This window comes from Macaca nemestrina, chromosome X, assembly GCF_043159975.1.
Source record: "Macaca nemestrina isolate mMacNem1 chromosome X, mMacNem.hap1, whole genome shotgun sequence".
Classification (NCBI taxonomy): domain Eukaryota; kingdom Metazoa; phylum Chordata; class Mammalia; order Primates; family Cercopithecidae; genus Macaca; species Macaca nemestrina.
The window spans coordinates 157410259-157420546 of record NC_092145.1 but is presented as its reverse complement, the minus strand read 5'-3'; positions in this window follow the sequence as shown (position 1 = coordinate 157420546).

Below are 10288 nucleotides of genomic sequence, written 5' to 3'. Positions count from 1 at the left end.
ACTTAATCACCTCCTAAAGGCTCCATTACTTCATATTATCACATAGTTCATTACATTTAAACATATGAATTTTGGGGGATGCATTGAGACCATAGCAGTAGGATTAAGATAGCACAGTGATAACTGAGCTGAGGATGTGGCAAAAGATTCTGGAACAGTCTTGGAGACTGGCCAACATCAGCTAAGGTGCAGACCACAACCATCAGCAATGAGGAGGCCAACTGAAGGTGGTATGGCTCTGAAGGCACCTGCAGACTTCAGAGATGGTAGAAACAGCATGAGACCACAAGGATGGAGCTTCAGCCACCTCAGTTGCAGGCTAATGTAAGAACCAGGTAGGAAAAGATGCCAGTGACCCAGTCTCAGCCTCTTCAGCAAGAGGAGCATGAGGACAGCACACAGGGACATTCCAACCAATATGTTCAAGAGAAAGATCTTTCTTGCTCAGGTACACACTAGGGGAGCTGAAAGAAAACACAGCCCTCATAGGACTTCTGGAATGATGTGGCAATATCAATTTCCACCTAGTGAAACCAAGTCCCACATTTTTAACAAATGTCAACACCAGGGACTGGTGATGATGTGGCTATAATGTTCTAACCAGAAAGAATGATGTTAGGCAGTGTGACCTGGATCTTATTATCTAAAAAATGGTGGGGATGTTGTTCTTCTGAATAGTCTTCTATCTATTCTCTAAGACACCTCTAGAGGACATTGGGGAATGTCTGGAAACTTTTTGGCTGTCACAACTGGGTGGTTCTACTGGCATCTAGTGGGTGGAGGCCTGGGATGCTGTTCAACATCCTACAGTGAACAAAATGGCCCCACCACAGAGAATCATCCAGCCAAAATTTCAATAGGGCTGAGGCTGAGAAACACTGCCTGACCATGAGATGCTCTATCTATCTATCTATCTATCTATCTATCTATCTATCTATCTATTTTTCTGTCATCTATCACATCTAACATCTATCATATCTATCTGTCAGCTATCATATCTATCTATATATCTATTATCTATCACATCTACCATCTATCATATTTATCATATCTATCAGCTATCATATCTATCATCTATCATGTCTATCTATCATCTACATATCTATTATCTATCATATCTATCACCTATTTATCTGTCATCTATCATCATCTCTATCATCTAACATATTTATCTATCTACAATCTATCATATCTATAATCTATTTATCTGTCATCTATGTGTCATCATATTTATCATCTATCAATCTATCATCTATGTATCTATCATCTATTCATACATCACCTCTTTCTACCTATCCATCTATCCATCATCTATGTATCTGTCTACCCATCTAACATCTATTCATCATTTATATCTATCTATCTATAATCTATATTTCCATGTATCTATTTCTGTCTGTTTATCATCTATATACCTATCCATCTATTATCTATCCACTATCTATCATCATTATTATCTATCTATCTACTCTCTGGCATCTATATCTATTTATCAATTATCTATATCTATCATCTATCTATATCTATCTGGCTATCTCTACCATTTATCTATCTATGACAGTGGATTTCAAATGGGGGGAATTTTCTCCCCAGGGAACACCGGGTAATATCTGGGGACATTTTCACTTGTCTCAGTGAGTGAAGGGGTGCTCCTGGCATCTAGTGGGTGGATCCCAGGGATGTTGGTCAACACCCTACAGTGCATAGGACAGCCCAACCACAGAATCATCTGGTCCCAAATGTCTTGTTTCTCTTGTTGAGAAACCTTAGTCTAAAGAAAATATTTTTCAGTCAAGATTTTTAAAATTACAGTAGGAATATATATGTTTAAAAGAGTTTCTAAAAAGGCAAGTTAATTGGGAGTAACATTTTTCAGATGTTTGTTAAAATCATTAATCCATAATTTAGTTTTCAGAGTTTGCTCTTGGCTTCTGTTTCTATCTGGTTTGAAAAATAGAGGTCAATTAACTTATTTCAAGAGTATGGAAGGTTTTAATCCCCATTGTTTTTGAAGTTCACTGAAGCAATATTTATTCTCCAGCTGAATAAATAACATCTAAAGTAGATCTGACATTTCAAGTCTGTTTCTGACTTGGAAGCCACTTTGCCCTTAGCTTGGGGCTCAAGAAGGGTGTGGGTCCTACTGAATCCTTCTGAGTTTGCTGTTTACAATATAACAAAAGCTGGGGGGGGGGGGAAGCCCCACAAGTTCTGTTTTCCTATGATGTAGAAAACAATAATCCCAGATATTTTTTAAGCCAAGTGTTGAACTGAAGAACATCATGGCTAATTTTATATTAGGGGTTGTAAAACAATGGGCCAGATTGGGTTAGAAGGCATGCCAGCATGGTCTAAAAATGATAGAGGGATAGTCAAGGTTAAGTGCTGTGTGCACCCACCTTGCATTATGTACTTTTATCCTCTAACCCCGCTTCCTCAAGCTGTCCACTGGGATCTATTTCTCTTCTGATACCTTGCTGTCAGCACAGAAGCTGGTGTTGGAAGAACTCTAACCTCCAATTCAGGAAGCCAGGTTCAGTCTCAGTTTTTCAATTAGCAATAATTGTTTTTTTTTGTTTTCTTCAGAAAACATTCATTATGGCTCCTCCAGGGGCCAGACTGACTCTTAGATGGCTCCAATAATGCTCATATCCTGATATTTATACTATTATATAATCACCTCTCCTTGAGTGTCTGTGAGATCCATGACTTGCTTCTAATCAATCTGATATGACAAAGGCAATGGGGTGTCCCCTCTGTGATTACACTACAGGAGATTGTGAGTTTCATCTTCCTAGCAGCCTCTATGTGTTGACTCTTTCCCTGGCTGGGTATGGTAAACAAGCTGCCATGTTGTGAGCTGCCCTATGAAGAAGTCAACATGATGAGGAATTAAAGGCAGCCTCTAGGAATGGAGATTCTTGGTCCAAAAACCTATGAGAATCTGAATCTTGCCAACAACCACACGAATTACCTTGAAAGTGGATTTTGCCCCATTTCAGTCTTCAGATGAAACCCCAGCCCCAGGACATACCCCATTTGAATTATACCAATTTTACAAACTCACAGACACTGTGAGTTAAAAGACATATGTTTTATAAGCTTCTAAGTAGGTGATGATTTGTTAGACAGCAATAACTATTATACTTCATAAGCCAACATTCTATGAGAGCCTGAGACTGAAATAGGCACTGTCCCTTCTTTCAACACATTCAGATATTAGAGTTGGGGTTTGCAGACTGGCAGTGTGAATGATCTTGAGCAAGTTTATGAGTTTCTCTGTGATTTCCTATCCTCAACTTTCCAAGAAGGATGCCACCAGGTTTACAGGATAAAATATAATACAAGTGCTTCAGAAAATTTAAAACTCACTACAAAGGAAAAGTTTGAAATGGTTTCAGTGGTTCTGTCTTACCATTGTGAAATAAAAATCTGTATTAATGACTTCTCAAGTGGTTCAAATTTTTAAATGTGTTTATTTCTTGAAAATCATGCAATCTTGCCTTCAAAATGTTAAAGATTAATTAGAAAGGAAAAATAGCTAAGGGTGGAAAAGGTCACACATAAATTTGCTCTTTTATTGTCTATTGATTATAAATAAAACTAGGGGATTCTTATCCTTGAGCACGATAGAACTATAGTGCTATATTTTGTTGGTGGCAGGATATATACAGTTGTCTCTAGGTATCCATGAAGGGCTGGTTCCAGGACCTCCTGTAGATACCAAAATCCACAGATGATCAAGTCCCTTACATAAAATGATGTAATATTTGCATATAACCTATGCACATCCTCCCATATACTTTGAATTATCTCTAAATTACTTAAAATACTGAAAACAGTGAAAATGCTACACAAATAGTTATTATACTGTATTGTTTGGAGAATAATGACACAAAAAAGCTTGTACATGTTCAATGTGGATGTGATAATTTTTCAAATATTTTCATTGGCAGTTGGTTGAATCCATAGGTATGGAACTCTTGGATATAAATCCAAATGTACTCTTGCCTTTTCTTTAAATATAATATATATCCAGTGCATTGTGCTCAGTGAGGTTGCAGTTGAAGGAGTCTGATGTTACTATGATGAATTGTATCGTGAAAGAATTTCCTGGGATAAAAATGTGAATGGCAGAGTGGCAGGCTTAATCTAGGGAACCTAGAACACAATCTATTATTTATTTCAGGACATAAGCGTCTGTCATAATATTTATACTTGCAGGATCTGTTTACTATTTGCTTTCAGAAGAATTTTATATTTACACTTGCAGTAAATATGTTTACTATTTGCTTTCAGAATTATGGACTCTTTTTTTTGCACATGCACAACAGAAACCAAGGTGCACCAATGCTGTCAGTAAAAGCAAGCCTAGGATAGGGTGATGTTGTCACTTTTAGGAGTGTGAGCTGAAGACATCCATATTCATGTCTAGTTCGGCTCACTTGTCATCTGCATCTCTGGCGCCAGGTTCTTTGCCCTCTGTGTGAGTATCAGCAAAATGAAGATAGTAGAAAATAGATAATGTATTCTGAATCGATATGCACAATGTACTTAGGAAGAGGAGTCTCACATGTTATCAGTCCTGTGTAAATGTCTTTATTACTAATATTCTTAATCCTCAGTTTGTTTAAGAAAAGACACCACAAAAAATTCAATTTCTCTACTTTTGAGAGATGCAAAAAAAAAAATCTGCAAAATAAAAGTGATAGCTTATTTCTTCTCTAATTTTTTTACACCTCCTCAGCTTTCAAGTGAAGGATACCTAATTTTGCGTGTGAAAGTGGTTTATAAATTATAAATTCCTGTTCTATTGTTTGAATCCATCCCCTTAGATTTGTGTGCTGGAAACTTCATCCCCAGTGCAATAGTGTTGGGAGGTTGGGCACAATAGGAGACAATTAGGTCTTGAGGGCTCTGCCTTCATAAATGGATTGTCGTTATGGCAGAAGGGAGTTAGTTATCTCCAGAGCGGGCTTGTTAGCTGGTTATAAAGCTGCGTTTAGTGTTCTCTCTCTCGTTCTCTCTCTCTCTCTCTCTCTCTCTCTCTCTCTCTCCCTCTCCCTCCCCCCCTCCCCTCTCCCCTCTCCCCTCTCCCCTCTCCCTCCCCTGCCTGTGCCTGTTCTCTTTTTCTTATGCTTTCCACCATGGGATGACATAGCAAGAATGCCTTCACCAGACACAACCCCCTCACCCTTGGACTTCCCAGCCTTCAGAATTGTAGGAAATAAATATCTATTCTTTCCACGTTACCTCCATCTCAGATACTCTGTGATAGCAGTACAAAATTGACTAAGACATCCTACCTACTGCGGAGATTGAAGTTCTGTCTGTGTGATATCTCTGTTGCATGAGATCATTTACTGAAGTCAAGTACACCCAGTAACTCTATGTTGGAAAAAGTCAGTGATCTGTTCTTACACTGCATCTTACTTGAGCAATCTCTAAGTGACCGTGGACGCACTGGTTGGAGGATCACCCATCCTGGTATACCCATAACTGTCCCAGCTTTAGTCCTGTGTCCTGGGAACCCCATTGTTCCCAGGCAAATGGGGATGATATGTTACCCCACACATTGGATCCCTCCCTCTTTTTTCGTTTTGTGTTCATTTGATTTCAGGACACTGACTCTTCTTGCTTTTCTACTAACACAATTTACACACCTTCAGTCTTATCTTCCAAATCTTCTCAATGTCATCTTACTCTTGAAGAGTCCCAGGCTCAGCCTATTCTTTTCTATCTTTGCTACTCCTTAAGGAAACTATGTAATCTCATGTCTTTAAATATCTTCATTGGCCAATAACCCTCAAATTTATATCATTAACTTTGATTCCTCTGCCAAACTCCAGACTTGCATATATTCAACCACCCACTTCAACACCTCCAACTGGGTGCTCAGTGGACACATCTATTATATCCTTGTTCATGGACATCTCCAATTCAGCATGTCAAGAACCAAACCCTTGGCCTACCTTTGAAAATGTCTCCCTTCCACCCTTCCCAATTATCTCGTCAAATACCTGGAATCAATAATCACTCTTCCCTTTCACATCCATCAATGATGAAATGTTATTAGTTTTACTGTCTGTATTAGTTTCCTTGGGATGTCATAACACAGAGCCACCAACTGAGTGGCTTAAAACAACAGAAATGTATTATCTTGCAGTTCTAGAGGCCAGATGTCTGAAATCAAGGTTGTAGCAGGATTGTGCTCACTTCAGAGGCTCTGGGGGAGAATCCTTGTGGAGGCTGTAAAGGGGAATCTGTTGCATGCCTCTCTCCCAGCTTCCAGGGCCTGCTGGAAATCCTTGGTATCTATCTTGGCTTACAGATCACCACCCAGCCTAGTGTCTGCCTTCACCTTCACATAGTGTTCTCCCTGGGTGTGCATTTCTCTGTGTCCAAGTTTCCCACTTTTCTAAGGACATCAGTCACATTAAATTAGGTGCTCACCATGCTCCAGTATAACTTAGTTATATCTACAACAACTGTATTTCCAAATAAGGTCATATCCTTGGGCACAGAAGGTTGGAAATTTAATATATAAATTTGGCGGGAGTTCCAATTCAACCTGTAATACTATCGTAACCATTTTAAATTGTATAATTCAACAGCACTTGGTGCCTGTACAACATCATGCACCCATCACCATTATCTGGTTTCAGAACATTTTGATCACCCCAAAGCTGTACCTGTTAAGCAGTCACTCCCCATCCTCCTCTCTCTGCAACCACTGCAAAGTGCTAATCTATTTGTTGTCTTTATGTTTAAATGTACATTAAAGCAGGGTATTTTTAAGTATGTTATAGGCAAACACAGGAGCAAATGAATGCCTGGTTCTACCTAGACAGTTTAGATCCCTTATCAAGTTTGTAATGAAGCCCTCTTTGTGGGTTCTGTCTGTACAAACAGCCCAGGAAAACTTAAACGACCTCACTCCTGGATTGTTAAGTATGTTGACTAGTAACTTGGATGACTGGATTTTACAGCAGGGTTTGTAAGCTCACCCAATTAAAACCAGCTGAAGAAAGACCAATCCAGTCCCTTGAAAAGACTGAGATTTACATATCTCATAATGTAGGTGGGGTGCAGCCATGGTAACATAGAAAAATTCTGCTAGATAGAAAAACTAAGTTCTAGTGTCCAACAGTACACTAGAGAAAGCAGAATTAACAATAACTTATTGCATATTTCAAAATAGCTGGAAAAGAAGAATTCGAATGCTCCCAACAGAAAGAAAAGATAGATGGGTGAGGTTCTGGGCACCCCAATCATTCTGATTTGATCATTACAGATCGTATTCCTGTATCAAAATATCCCATGTACCTCTGAAATATGTGCAACTATGATACATCTATTTTAAAGAATTAATTTAGAAAACAAATTTAAAACCTAAAAGAAAAAAAAGACTCTGAAGAGTCCCAGGCTTGCAAAGTCAGGGTTTTGTGCTGAGGGAGAAAGAATATACTGGGGCAAAGGTCTGGTAAAAATCAAGAATTACTTACCTGTGTTCTCTGCTCACCAGACAATAATAATCAAGAAATAGTTATTTATCATTTGCAAATATCCATCTTGCTCCTCTAGTGTGATGGGAGATGTAATAACAACAGTGTTGTTTGCAACAGCTTCTCTAGTGTGATGGGAGATCGTGTTTGCATTTAGAGCCTTGGTAGGATCTCACCTATGCAAATAAACTCAATAATACATGTCACAGCAGAGAGGAGCTGGCCATTGCCAAAGAAAACCCCCAAAACTTAGCCCATGTATGCTTGAGGTTGCAATAGTTTGAATTTTTGCAATCAGACCTTGGTGATGACCTGAGCAGTAGGATATAAATAACTCCCACATGCTTAGCGTTCCAATGGAATCAATATTCACTCATTGGCTCAAAGCTATCACACATTTCATCTTCAGCTCAACGTGTGCCTTACTTCATGGATACGCAGGCAATAAATAGAAAATTCAGAGTTCCTGGAACACCAAACTAAAATGGGAACGTAACAAAGGAATCGTTCCTTTTTCTCTGACTTCCTGCTACTTTGTTGCTGGGGTCTGCAGTCAGAAAACTGGTTCTTCCTTTTCCTCCCTGTTGGATTTGACGATGGAATCAGATGGACTGCCAAAGTCAATATATATTAATATGCTACCATGGAATGTACTTTATGTTTCAGTGGATGCTGGTGCATTTGACAGTGTGGTAATGGAAATCGCCTTGAGAGAGCAATTGCTAGGTGCCAGGGAAAGAAGAGGCTCAGTGACTCCAACAGCAAGTAGGATTAGAACAAATTCCTCTGGGCTGTTGCAACCCCTTGGCTGCAGGGCATGGGGAAGTCCAGCATCTCTGTAGCTTCTCAGCAACAGCAACACACAGATCAAGCTAAGAGCCAAGTTCCTATCACTGAAAGAGTGAAAGTACGCATCACAATTTCTAAAATATGACAGAAAATAGGGGAAAACAAAATCATCTTAGATCCCTTTAAAGAAGAATTTCTTGCAAAACAGTTTTACTCATGAAAGGGCAATGGAATCAATCAGATAGTTATTCCTTTGTATGCTTTGCTTTGAGAAATGCCAAGGTTTTTCAATTTTATTATAGCGCCCTGTAAAATTAAACTCACTATTTCATCCACAGATTCAGGAATATAACTGTAAATCGTCTAACATCTGAAGCATTCTTAAAAACCACCAACTAATCTATAATTTGGGAATATTAACTGATGCCTTTCTAAATTTGGTGAACAGAATTTCTTTTGGCGAACTCTGATGAAGCTTCTGAGAAAAATTTCTGGCCACAAGTTTACTATGTCTGTACTTCATCATTGTTTTCTTTCTATGTGATTTTTTTTAAGTTCTTCATAAACTGAAGAACAAGTTGGAAGTTCACATGAGGTAAAATAAATATGGTGGTCATAATTTTCTAGCATCCCCAAACAAGATATGTTTCTTATTTACAAGGGTTGTGGCTAAACTGGATTTCCCTCAAGAGACTAGGCAACATCAACTCTATAACGCATTCCCTTTTGTTCCTGGCTTTATCGTACCATTAAAATATTTTTATTGTCATGAAAATCGGGCCACCCTGGACAATGGACTTTGACTAACAAAGAAAATAACATCAAAGCAATGTCATTAAAATAAGTTTCTGTTTGCCTGACAGCTGCCTTTTATTATAGCAAAGCTAAAATGATGGAGCTGTGTGAGTGTATCATTGGATTACTTGGTTTTTAAAGGAAAACATCTTATAAATTATGTCAACTTTCCTCAGAGCTAAGAAAATTGAAGCACATCAGGTAGATCATAATACGAGGACTATTTTAGAAGGAAGGTTCTTTTGCATGTTTGTTTGTTTGTTTTTGCACAAACTGAAAGAGCAACCATTTCTTCAGAGAGCTGCATGCTTTACGTCCTTATTTTTTTTTCATGGGATCCTCACAGCAAACCAGTGTGTCCTCTTTCTTGTTCTTGGTTTTACAGGTGAGAAAGCTGAAATTACACAGTTAAGTGTCAAACCCCAGAGTTGAATCTAAATATGTGCCGCTCAGGGTTTGTCTAAAGTACTTTCCTGCCTGTGGAAACCACAGTATCCTTTCATTTAACTTGATTTTCAAAACAAATGTTACATAAGTAGTCATGCCCAGAAACATTAAAAAAAAAAAAAAATGAGCATAAGATGTCCCCTGCTGATGTCTAATTCGATTAATGATTTTTATAGAGTGGATATATTGCTATCTATCCAGCAAGCCGTCTTCTAGAACAACGGAAAGACAAGATGTGCTAAATCTCACAAAAGTGTCAAATGCATAAAATTCTAGGGCTTCCTGACTGGGTTAAAGATTTACACTGGGTGGGGTTGCCCAAGACAGAGAAGAATTGGGGTGGGGTGGGGGGCGCATAAATTTCTCTTAAGCTACTGCCTACATGGATATTATTTAGAAACAAATCAATTTGTCTAATTTATTCCAGACATTTCCTTGAACAAACAATATCCTGCAATCTTCCTCTGCTGACTCATCAGGCAGTTTGTTTATTTGCCTATTTAACTGGGTTTTCCCAAACAAAGGAGGGACCTTGCTATGCAAAGTCCTTTTCAGAAGTCGCATCCATTTTAGAAGACATGTGAAATAAAATGGAGAGAAAACCAAGGGCTGAGAAATCCTCAAAGCTGCATACATCTGGTTTTGATTTGGGTCTGTATTTTTTTTTCTCTGGTAGCTTTCGTTTTCAAAGCGGCCGGTGGGTGAAACATTTTAATTGGTGCAACCCTTTTTCCAATGTCCTGGTGGTCATC